Here is a 13,398-nt window from a genome sequence, read left to right as displayed (position 1 = left end):
TCCCTCTCCCTCTCCCTCTCCCTCTCCCTCTCCCTCTCCCTCTCCCTCTCCCTTCCATCCCTCTCCCTCCCACCTTCCACCCCTCTCCCTCTCCCTTCCATCCCTCTCCCTCCCACCTTCCACCCCTCTCCCTCTCCCTTCCATCCCTCTCCCTCCCCCTTCCATCCCACTCCCTCCCACCTTCCACCCCTCTCTCTCTCCCTTCCATCCCTCTCCCTCCCACCTTCCACCCCTCTCCCTTCCATCCCTCTCCCTCCCCCTTCCATCCCTCTCCCTACCCCTTCCATCCCTCTCCCTCCCCCTTCCATCCCTCTCCCTCCCACCTTCCACCCCTCTCCCTCTCCCTCTCCCTCTCCCTCTCCCTCTCCCTCTCCCTCTCCCTCTCCCTCTCCCTCTCCCTCTCCCTCTCCCTTCCATCCCTCTCCCTCCCACCTTCCACCCCTCTCCCTTCCATCCCTCTCCCTCCCCCTTCCCTCCCCCTTCCATCCCTCTCCCTCCCCCTTCCATCCCTCTCCCTCCCACCTTCCACCCCTCTACCTCTCCCTTCCATCCCTCTCCCTCCCTCCCCCTTACCTCCCTCTCCCTCCCCCTTCCATCCCTCTCCCTCCCCCTTCCACTCCTCTCCCTCCCCCTTCCATCCCTCTCCCTCCCCCTTCCATCCCTCTCCCTCTCCTCCGCCTTCTATCCCTCTCCCTCCCCCTTCCATCACTCTCCCTCCCACCTTCCACTCCTCTCACTCTCACTCTCCCTCCCCCTTCCACCCCTCCTCCTCCCACCTTCCACTCCTCTCCCTCTCCCTCCCCCTTCCATCCCTCTCCCTTCCCTCTCTCTCCCTCCCACCTTCCACTCCTCTCCCTCTCCCTCCCCCTTCCATCCCTCTCCCTCCCCCCTTCCATCCCTCTCCATCCCCCTTCCATCCAGCTCCATCCCCCTTCCATCCAGCTCCCTCCCCCTTCCCTCCCTCTCCCTCCCACCTTCCACCCCTCTCCCTCCCAGCTTCCCTCCCTCCCTCTCCCTCCCTTCCATCCCTCTCCCTCCCACCTTCCACTCCTCTCCCTCTCCCTCCCCCTTCCATCCCTCTTACCCTCCCTTCCAGCATCAACATTTTTTGACACAGAAAGAAAGCCTCTAGAATTCAGAACAGTTCATCCAATCGATTCCTCCTCTCCCTTCCACTTGCATCCCCCTTCCTCTCCCCGCTTGTAATTTGTCACCTAGCAACCGGCCAGTCCGCTAGCTGTTGTTTCATCCATCTCATGTACAGGAGAGACATTAACCACTTCATTGTCATCACCTCTTGTCCTCATTACATTCTAAAGTCCACTCTCTCTTTAGTCTAAAGAGTATCACATCTCTCGTTGGGCTAACAAAGCATTTTTCATAACATTCCCTCAGCAAGGACTGCTCAAACGATAGCAGAGCCTCCGAGCAATTGAACACCCACCTTGCAAAATCAATAAGACCAAAGCAATCTATCGATGGTAATGGCCGCCAGTGCTTATCGTAGTTAAATCCAGGTGAGTTAAAACGCCATTCGGATTGTCTAGGGTGTAGTGGCAACATTCATAATGGTAATATCATATCACCATTAGTTTACTTGTTCACAAGAGATAACAAATCTATCAGACGTAATGACAGTGTGCCCCCATGATCCTGGTACTGTGTTATTACAGATGACATGTTAGGTAGCCATAATGTGTTGGACCCTCAATGCAACAGTGGCAGTCAGGGGGGTGACGCAAGGGTGAGGCAAGTGGACCATTCGGGAGGGGTGATACAGGCTAATGAATGATGCGAGAGGCCAGACTCCCTGTGGATTGGGTGAAATGGCATGTGGTGTAACAGTTGGGAGAAATGGCATGTGGTGTAACAGTTGGGAGAAATGGCATGTGGTGTAACAGTTTGGTAAAATGGCATGTGGTGTAACAGTTGGGTGGAATAGCATGTGGTGTAACAGTTGGGAGAAATGGCATGTGGTGTAACAGTTGGGTGAAATGGCATGTGGTGTAACAGTTGGGTGAAATGGCATGTGGTGTAACAGTTGGGTGAAATGGCATGCAGTGTAACAGTTGGGTGAAAAGGCATGTGGTGTAAGAGTTGGGAGAAATGGCATGTGGTGTAACAGTTGGGTGAAATGGCATGTGGTGTAACAGTTGGGAGAAATGGCATGTGTTTGGGATCATTGTCATACTGAAAGACCCAGCCACGTTTCATCTTCAATGCCCTTGCTGATGGAAGGAGGTTTTCACTCAAAATCTCACGATACATGGCCCCATTCATTCTGTCATTTACACGGATCAGTCGTCCTGGTCCCTTTGCAGAAAAACAGCCCCAAAGCATGATGTTTCCACCCCCATGCTTCACAGTAGGTATGGTGTTCTTTGGATGCAACTCAGCATTCTTTGTCCTCCAAACACGGCGAGTTGAGTTATTACCAAAAAGTTATATTTTGGTTTCATCTGACCATATGACATTCTCCCAATCTTCTTCTGGATCATCCAACTGCTCTCTAGCAAACTTCAGACGGGCCTGGACATGTACTGGCTTAAGCAGGGGGACACGTCTGGCACTACAGGATTTGAGTCCCTGGCAGCTTAGTGTGTTACTGATGGTAGGCGTTTGTTACTTTGGTCCCAGCTCTCTGCAGGTCATTCACTAGGTCTCCCCGTTTGGTTCTGGGATTTTTGCTCACCGTTCTAGTGATCATTTTGACCCCACGGGGTGAGATCTTGCGTGGAACCCCAGATCGAGGGAGATTATCAGTGGTCTTGTATGTCTTCCATTTCCTAATAATTGCTCCCACAGTTGATTTCTTCAAACCAAGCTGCTTACCTATTGCAGATTCAGTCTTCCCAGCCTGGTGCAGGTCTACAATTTTGTTTCTGGTGTCCTTTGACAGCTCTTTGGTCTTGGCCATAGTGGAGTTTGGAGTGTGACTGTTTGAGGTTGTGGACAGGTGTCTTTTATACTGATAACAAGTTCAAACAGGTGCCATTAATACAGGTAACGAGTGGAGGACAGAGGAGCCTCTTAAAGAAGAAGTTACAGGTCTGTGAGAGCCAGAAATCTTGCTTGTTTGTAGGTGACCAAATACTTATTTTCCACCATCATTTTCAAATAAATTCATTAAAAATCCTACAATGTCATTTTCTGGATTTTTTTTCTAATTTTGTCTGTCATAGTTGAAGTGTACCTATGATGAAAATGACAGGCCTCTCTCATCTTTTTAAGTGGGAGAACTTGCACAATTGGTGGCTGACTAAATACTGGTTTCGCCCCACTGTATGTCTGTATGTATGTAATGTAGGTGTACGTGTGCGCATGCACGTGTGTGTGCGCCTTCATGTTTATTAACATCTTCACCCCTTCTCACTCAGATAGAGCCCTTCTTTACCACTAATAGCTCGGTCACCGCCTGTCATGTTTATTCATGTCCCAGTTTGCATCTTACAGCCATTTTAACCAGACCTACTGTATATCTCTGGACCATTAGAGCACACTGCAACACAGGTTGCAGGTAGCATCTTTGGAGATACACAAATGGGGGAGGGGAAGAGAGCGAGACAGAGAGAGAGAGAGTGATGTTTATAGGGAAAGGGATAGCAGAGGAGAAACATCTTCTTAGGTACGATAGGCCATCATTTTCTTTGTGGCTGCACACACAGCCCGTCTGTCTGCATAATTGCACTGACATTTATATTTTCATCTGGTGGTGTTTTGTCAATTTCCATTACTGGAAGCCTAAGCTGTGGTGTTGGGGTTGAGGGAGGGAGGGAAATTAGGCAGAGAACGGGGTATCAACAGAGAATATGGAATGAAAGCGAGAACTAACTAGCTGGTAGAAAGACTCCTCTCGGGCCTCCACTGACCAGCGATACTCTGTTTGACACTCCGCTGCGACATGCAGTCACACCCCTTGACTTTTCCACATTTTGTTGTGTTACAGCCTGAATTTAAAGTGAATTCAATTTAGATTTTGTGTCACTGATCTACACACAACACCCCATAATATCAAAGTGGAATTAGGTTTTCGAAATGTTTACAATTGAATAACAAATGAAAAGGTGAAATGTCTTGAGTCAATAAGTATTCAACTCTTTTGTTATTGCAAAGCCTAAATACGTACAGGAGTAATGATGTGCTTAACACATCACATAAGTTTCATGGACTCTGTGAGCAATAATAGTGTTTAACATCATTTTTTAAATGACTACCCAATTTCTGTACCCCACACATAATTATCTGTAAGGTCCCTCATTCAATCAGTGAATTTCAACCACTGATTTATCCAGAGAGATCAGTGATGTTTTCCAATGGTTCATAAACAGACAATGAATATCCATTTGAGCATTACTGCAAAGATATAGGCGTCCTTCCTAACACAGTTGCCGAAGAGGAAGGAAACCGCTCAGTGATTTCACCATGATTTATAACCGTTAATAGTTTAATTGCTTCAATTGGAGATAATTGAGGATGGATCAACAACATTGTAGTTACTCCACAATACTAACATTAATGACAGAGTGAAAAGAAGGAAGCCTGTACAGAATACAATATATTCCAAAACATGCATCCTGTTTGAAACAAGACACTAAAGTAATACTGCAAAAAAGGTGGCAAAGAAATGTACCTTTGGCCTGAGTACAAGGCATTATGTTTGGGGCAAATCCAGCACAACACATTACTGACTACCACTCCTCATATGTTCAAGCATGGTGGTGGCTGCATCATGTTGTGGGTATGCTTGTCATCGGCAAGGACTAGGGAGTAAATACTTTTAAAAAAATGAACGGAATAGAGCTAAGCACAGATAAGATCCTAGAGGGAAACTTGGTTCAGTCTGCTTTCCAACAGACACTGGGAGACAAATTCGCCTTTCAGCAGGACAATAACCTAAAACACAAGGCCAAATATACCCTGGAGTTGCTTACCAAGATGATACTCAATGTTCCTGAGTGGCCTAGTTACAGTTTGAATTTAAATCTGCTTGAAAATCTATGGCAAGGCTTGAAAATGGCTGTCTAGCAATGATTTAAAACCAACTAGACAGAGCATTAATCATTTTTTAAAGAATAATGGGCAAATATTGTACAATCCAGGTTTGCAAAGCTCTTAGAGACTTACCCAGAAAGACTGAAGGTGATTCTACCATGTATTCATTCAGGGGGTTGAATACTTATCTAATCAAGATATATTAGTGTTTTATTTATTAAAATCTTTTGTCGGTCTTTGACCAGAAAAATGACAATTTTATCCATTTTATTCCCACTTTGTAACACAACAAAATGTAGAAAAAGTCAATGGGTGTGAAAACGTGCTGAAGGCACAGTACATGTGCCTCATAGAATCACATATCTAATGAAATACAAACATGAGTGTATACATACAGGACATGCAAACACACACCAACCACATGCAAACACACACCAACCACATGCAAACACACACCAACCACATGCAAACACACACCAACCACATGCAAACACACACCAACCACATGCAAACACACACCAACCACATGCAAACACACACCAACCACATGCAAACACACACCAACCACATGCAAACACACACCAACCACATGCAAACACACACCAACCACATGCAAACACACACCAACCACATGCACCACACACACCAACCACATGCAAACACACACCAACCACATGCAAACACACACCAACCACATGCAAACACACACCAACCACATGCACCACACACCAACCACATGCAAACACACACCAACCACATGCAAACACACACCAACCACATGCAAACACACACCAACCACATGCAAACACACACCAACCACATGCAAACACACACCAACCACATGCACCACACACACCAACCACATGCAAACACACACCAACCACATGCAAACACACACCAACCACATGCAAACACACACCAACCACATGCACCACACACACCAACCACATGCAAACACACACCAACCACATGCAAACACACACCAACCACATCAAATCAAATCAAATCAAATTTATTTATATAGCCCTTCGTACATCAGCTGATATCTCAAAGTGCTGTACAGAAACCCAGCCTAAAACCCCAAACAGCAAGCAATGCAGGTGGAGAAGCACGGTGGCTAGGAAAAACTCCCTAGAAAGGCCAATACCTAGGAAGAAACCTAGAGAGGAACCAGGCTATGTGGGGTGGCCAGTCCTCTTCTGGCTGTGCCGGGTGGAGATTATAACAGAACATGGTCAAGATGTTCAATGTTCATAAATGACCAGCATGGTCGAATAATAATAAGGCAGAACAGTTGAAACTAGAGCAGCAGCACAGTCAGGTGGAAGTTGAAACTGGAGCAGCAGCATGGCCAGGTAGACTGGGGACAGCAAGGAGTCATCATGTCAGGTAGTCCTGGGGCATGGTCCTAGGGCTCAGGTCAGTTGAAACTGGAACAGCAGCATGGCCAGGTGGACTGGGGACAGCAAGGAGTCATCATGTCAGGTAGTCCTGGGGCATGGTCCTAGGGCTCAGGTCCTCCGAGAGAGAGAAAGAAAGAGAGAAGGAGAGAATTAGAGAACGCACACTTAGATTCACACAGGACACCGAATAGGACAGGAGAAGTACTCCAGATATAACAAACTGACCCCAGCCCCCCGACACATAAACTACTGCAGCATAAATACTGGAGGCTGAGACAGGAGGGGTCAGGAGACACTGTGGCCCCATCCGAGGACACCCCCGGACAGGGCCAAACAGGAAGGATATAACCCCACCCACTTTGCCAAAGCACAGCCCCCACACCACTAGAGGGATATCTTCAACCACCAACTTACCATCCTGAGACAAGGCTGAGTATAGCCCACAAAGATCTCCGCCACGGCACAACCCAAGGGGGGGGGGGGGGCGCCAACCCAGACAGGATGACCACAACAGTGAATCAACCCACTCAGGTGACGCACCCCCTCCAGGGACAGCATGAGAGAGCCCCAGCAAGCCAGTGACTCTGCCCCTGTAATAGGGTTAGAGGCAGAGAATCCCAGTGGAAAGAGGGGAACCGGCCAGGCAGAGACAGCAAGGGCGGTTCGTTGCTCCAGAGCCTTTCCGTTCACCTTCCCACTCCTGGGCCAGACTACACTCAATCATATGACCCACTGAAGAGATGAGTCTTCAGTAAAGACTTAAAGGTTGAGACCGAGTTTGCGTCTCTGACATGGGTAGGCAGACCGTTCCATAAAAATGGAGCTCTATAGGAGAAAGCCCTGCCTCCAGCTGTTTGCTTAGAAATTCTAGGGACAATTAGGAGGCCTGCGTCTTGTGACCGTAGCGTACGTATAGGTATGTACGGCAGGACCAAATCAGAGAGATAGGTAGGAGCAAGCCCATGTAATGCTTTGTAGGTTAGCAGTAAAACCTTGAAATCAGCCCTTGCTTTGACAGGAAGCCAGTGTAGAGAGGCTAGCACTGGAGTAATATGATCAAATTTTTTGGTTCTAGTCAGGATTCTAGCAGCCGTATTTAGCACTAACTGAAGTTTATTTAGTGCTTTATCCGGGTAGCAAACACACACCAACCACATGCAAACACACACCAACCACATGCAAACACACACCAACCACATGCAAACACACACCAACCACATGCACCACACACACCAACCACATGCAAACACACACCAACCACATGCAAACACACACCAACCACATGCAAACACACACCAACCACATGCAAACACACACCAACCACATGCAAACACACACCAACCACATGCAAACACACACCAACCACATGCAAACACACACCAACCACATGCAAACACACACCAACCACATGCAAACACACACCAACCACATGCAAACACACACCAACCACATGCAAACACACACCAACCACATGCAAACACACACCAACCACATGCAAACACACACCAACCACATGCAAACACACACCAACCACATGCAACCACCACCATGCAAACACACACCAACCACATGCAAACACACACCAACCACATGCAAACACACACCAACCACATGCAAACACACACCAACCACATGCAAACACACACCAACCACATGCAAACACACACCAACCACATGCAAACACACACCAACCACATGCAAACACACACCAACCACATGCAAACACACACCAACCACATGCACACACACCAACCACATGCAAACACACACCAACCACATGCAAACACACACCAACCACATGCAAACACACACCAACCACATGCAAACACACACCAACCACATGCAAACACACACCAACCACATGCAAACACACACCAACCACATGCAAACACACACCAACCACATGCAAACACACACACCAACCACATGCAAACACACACCAACCACATGCAAACACACACCAACCACATGCACCACACACACCAACCACATGCAAACACACACCAACCACATGCACCACACACACCAACCACATGCACCACACACACCAACCACTTGCAAACACACACCAACCACATGCAAACACACACCAACCACATGCAAACACACACCAACCACATGCAAACACACACCAACCACATGCAAACACACACCAACCACATGCAAACACACACCAACCACATGCAAACACACACCAACCACATGCAAACACACACCAACCACATGCAAACACACACCAACCACATGCGCCACACACACAAACACATTCCACACATGCACACCCCTCAGTAACAATTTGACACCTGTTGTGATCAACTACAGTATGTGACCATTTGAATGAGTTCTGAATGCAGCCTCTCTTCTAGGAGCTCTAGTCAATATTCTACTATACAAAACTCATTACCTTCTCTCAACTACCTCAGGTCTAATGAAAAATACTGGCCTTTCTTTCCCCAGACAGTAGGATTTATCTCTGTCTCTTTTTATAATTGACTATTACTAGCTAAATTGGAAGTTTATATTTTATGAGAGCGGTCATCAGTCTTACAGCTCACTTGTTCTTTGCAATAAATCCACCCAGACCAATTCTACAGTGGGCCTTCGGAGTCTGCCAACCATTGATCTTTTTCACAGCCGCACTAAAATATTTATCCAGATTGTGACATTTTAACTATGTCCATTGTGACATGTATGTAAAGATCAAACCCCTGATAGTCCCATTCTCGGCTACTCGGTCAACACGATCTGGCTCTCATCTCATTTGCTTCTGGACCTCAGTGCTTTACCGCTTTCCCCAGACTGTTGACAGGGAAAACATGTCAATTCTCTCTTCTCTTTCCGCAAGTGGAGGCTACATAGTGAAACTATTCTAATTGGTCTTTCACAGTCTTTTCCCCACATTAATAATGTATGTGGAGAAGCTAGAAGCTAGTGCAATGGAAGCGCCTTAGACAGCGCTTAAAAAAAACGATGTGTCTGTTCTTGTTTACACGATTAGGAGTTTTATCCCCCCATCAGCAAACAATGGCCGCCGCCGCCTCCTCCCTGTCTCATTGTCCCACATGTGTCAATTATAGACAGGGAAGGCGTGGGCTGATGAGGGTCGTCATTCCACAGCCGAAGGCTTTGAATATAGGGAGGCCTTGTCGTATAAACCCCCTGGCAGACAGGGCAGGGCGGGGTGAGGGCGGGGTGAGACAGGGCAGGACAGGGTGAGGGATGTGTGTTTGTGTATTGTTCCTGTGTATGTGAGACTTAGTAATGTTTTGTCTGTTCTTCACTTTCTCTCTCTCTCTGCCACCCTCTCTTTCACCCCTCTCTCTCTCTGTCACCCTCTCTTCCCCCCCCCCTCTCTCTCTCTGCCACCCTCTCTTCCCCCCCTCTCTCTGCCCCCCTCTCTTTCTCCCCCCCTCTCTCTCTGCCACCCTCTCTTCCCCCCTCTCTCTGCCACCCTCTCACCCCCCCCTCTCTCCGCCACCCTCTCTTCCCCCCCCTCTCTCTGCCACCCTCGCTTTCTCCCCACCCCCCCTCTCTCTCTGCCACCTCTCTCTCTCTCTGCCTCTCTCTCTCTCTGCCACCCTCTCTTTCTCCCGACCTCCCTCTCTCTCTGCCACCCTCTCTTTCTCCCGACCTCTCTCTCTCTGCCACCCTCTCTTTCTCCCCCCCTCTCTCTGCCACCCTCTCTTTCTCCCCCCCTCTCTCTCTGCCATCCTCTCTTTCTCCCTCCCCTCTCTCTCTGCCACCCTCTCTTTCTCCCGCCCCTCTCTCTCTGCCACCCTCTCTTTCCTCCCCCCCTCTCTCTCTGCAACCCTCTCTTTCTCCCCCCCTCTCTCTCTGCCACCCTCTCTTTCTCCCCCCCTCTCTCTGCCACCCTCTCTTTCTCCCCCCCTCTCTCTGCCACCCTCTCTCCCCCCCTCTCTCTGCCACCCTCTCTCCCCCCCCTCTCTCTGCAACCCTCTCTTTCTCCTCTCCTCTCTCTCTCTCTGCCACCCTCGCTTTCTCCCCCCCCTTCTCTCTCTGCCACCCTCTCTTTCTCCCCCCCTCTCTCTGCCACCCTCTCTCTCTCCCCCCTCTCTCTCTGCAACCCTCTCTTTCTCCTCCCCTCTCTCTCTGCCGCCCTCTCTTTCTCCTCCCCCCTCTCTCTCTCTCTGCCACCCTCCCTTTCTCCTCCCCCTCTCTCTCTCTCTGCCACCCTCTCATTCTCACCCCCCCCCTCTCTCTCTCTGCCACCCTCCCTTCCCCCCCCTCTCTCTGCCACCATCTCTTTCTCCTCCCCTCTCTCGCTCTCTCTCTGCCACCCTCTCTTTCTCCTCCCCCCTCTCTCTCTCTCTCTCCGCCACCCTCTCTTTCTCCTCTCCCCTCTCTCTATCTACCACCCTCTCCCCCCTCTCACTCTGCCACCCTCTCTTTCTCCTCCCCCCTCTCTCTCTCTCTGCCACCCTCTCTTTCTCCCCCCTCTCTCTCGCTCTCTCTCTGCCACCCTCTCTTTCTCCCCCCCTCTCTCTCTCTGCCACACTCTCTTTCTCCCCCCTCTCTCTCTCTGCCACCCTCTCTTTCTCCCCCCTCTCTCTCTCTGCCACCCTCTCTCTCTCTGCCACCCTCTCTTTCTCCCCCCCCTCTCTCTCTCTGCCACCCCCCCCTCTCTCTCTGCCACCCTCTCTTTCTCCCCCCCTCTCTCTCTGCTACCCTCTCTTTCTCCCCCCCTCTCTCTCTTCCACCCTCTCTTTCTCCCCCCCTCTCTCTCTGCCACCCTCTCTTTCTCCCCCCCTCTCTCTCTGCCACCCTCTCTTTCTCCCCCCCCCTCTCTCTCTCTGCCACCCTCTCTTTCTCCCCCCCTCTCTCTCTCTGCCACCCTCTCTTTCTCCCCCCCCTCTCTCTCTGCCACCCTCTCTTTCTCCCCCCCTCTCTCTCTCTGCCACCCTCTCTTTCTCCCTCTCGCTCTACAGGTTCATAAAGGTTTTAGTGAATCTCAGATAGTTTCGGAGGGTGTTATATTAAGCTATACCTCTTTCTTTCCTCTGTCTTTCTTTGCCTATCTTCCCTTCAATTATTTAACATGCGGCCATGCTATGACATGCTTAGAAGTTAAAGGGGGAGTATTGGTCTGGAATGTTGGTTGAAGATCTCTATGACAACTTTGGTCATTTCAGGGTGTGAACGTACATTTTTGTAATACTTCTCTCCAAAACGTTGATGAAGGGATGACTTCAGACTGACTTCTCTCCATACTTTATGTTCGTCATCCCCACTTTTATGTTCATCGAAAGATCATCATCAGTTTGAGGAGATTAATTTTCCCCATGCATTCCTAGACTGTCCCTTCATGTAAGAACTTTGTAGAGATCCCAGATAAATTCAGGATTCAGACATCAAACCCCAGGGGGATCTGAAACCCCACACACGTAATATTTAATCATGCTTCTCACAAAAAAAAGATGATTCACATAATTGCTATCTGCCTGTGAGACAAAGACACAAAGTCATTGTCACCTTCGTAATTTGTCTAATTTAATAAACCATTGTTTTGCGTCACCAATCCCTTTGAGTCCCAATCAAGTTATGGGCTTGATGTATCTGTTGATGTGTTTTGGGACGATTAGAGACACTAGCGCATTGTAGGTCTTTGACGAGGCAGAGAGGCATACATATGCAAATTTCACACCCACTGTTGGAACTTATTTACCTAATTAATGGATTAACATAAGTCATTAGCAGCAGAGCGGAGATGCTCGACGCGGCTTAACGTGACCCGGGATCGAACAGTGGGCGGCCATTTTCTTTTTTGGCTAACCCCGCTGGCATTGTGTATCTCAGATGTGTGGCTGCCACTCTTATTCACTCCCACACATGCTGTGTACACGCTAAGTAACCCACTGGGCACATACAGAGTGAGCAACACAAAGCTGCGTTATGTCCTCAATGCAGGCACCAGGGTACACGTTTGCATGCAAGCATTGACCTAACATTGACCTAACATTGACCTAACATTGACCTAACATTGACCTAACATTGACCTAAAATTGACCTAACATTGACCTAACATTGACCTAACATTGCAGGCGTATAAATAACAAAAACCGGAGTCCCACTTGTGTTTTTCAGGGAAAATGGAAGTTAGGTTGAAAGTACTGTGTTCCTAAAAACCGGGTGTTAACGATTCCTGGTGACTCCGGATAGCAAGCATAGACACACACACACACACACACACACGCACAAAGTCATCTAACTAAAACCTCTACTTTCTCCACTAATTGGGAATTAAGGTTCAAATGACATCAGGCTTCATACAGGCATCACATGACAAAGTGTGAATTCAAAATTACAGTACATTGCAGTACATTCATTGTCATCATTCACAGTGAATTGTGAGGAAAACCTAGGCAACTATTTGCCATTAAGTACATATAAATAGTGGACTCTTAACACAGTGTCTTGTGTGTTTGTTTCTCTCCTTAGGAGTAGAAGATATGGGTTTTGGTTGTTTTGGAAGTGAACTTGAATAACTGAATATCTCTCTCTTTCAGGAGGCAGACTGAAGGATACTGCATGTGCAAAATGAACTAAATGTATTTCAATCACTTTCATTCTTCATTTCTTTCTTTCTTTCATTTATGTTTATCTTTATCTCACTCTCTTGCTCTCTTTTCTGCTTCAAACTATGCAATAAATGTAATTTTTGTTTAATTGTTCTTACCCCTTTGAAATGGAATAGCTCTAACTTTCTGATTATCATTGTCAATACTGCTATCCTTCGTCTCTTAGCCATTTTAACTGTTGTGGTAATTTTGAACATTTACATTTTGCTGTTTTTTTTCTGGCTTCTCCATACTCCCTAAACTGTTTCTTGCACAAGATCTAGAGAAAATGCAACTCGAGATAAAGTTTGCTTAGGAAAATATAACCTGCCAAGCATTTGGAATATCATTGGCCACACCCCCTGCAATGGAGCACCGATTCTAACAGAGCTTGTCCCTCCTACCAGCCACACCCACAGTCAAGACTA

General features: G+C 48.0%; 1 protein-coding gene across 10 annotated transcripts in view; it reads left to right on the top strand.

Moving 5' to 3' along the window:
* Positions 1-13,398, top strand: part of LOC109896506 (neurexin-2) — a 1,132,408-nt gene that overhangs the window by 552,041 nt on the left and 566,969 nt on the right. The window lies entirely within an intron of this gene.

The sequence above is a fragment of the Oncorhynchus kisutch genome, linkage group LG9 (genome assembly GCF_002021735.2).
Source record: "Oncorhynchus kisutch isolate 150728-3 linkage group LG9, Okis_V2, whole genome shotgun sequence".
Taxonomy (NCBI): domain Eukaryota; kingdom Metazoa; phylum Chordata; class Actinopteri; order Salmoniformes; family Salmonidae; genus Oncorhynchus; species Oncorhynchus kisutch.
The sequence above is the reverse complement of the archived record's forward strand: the minus strand, read 5'-3'. Positions and strand labels throughout refer to the sequence as shown.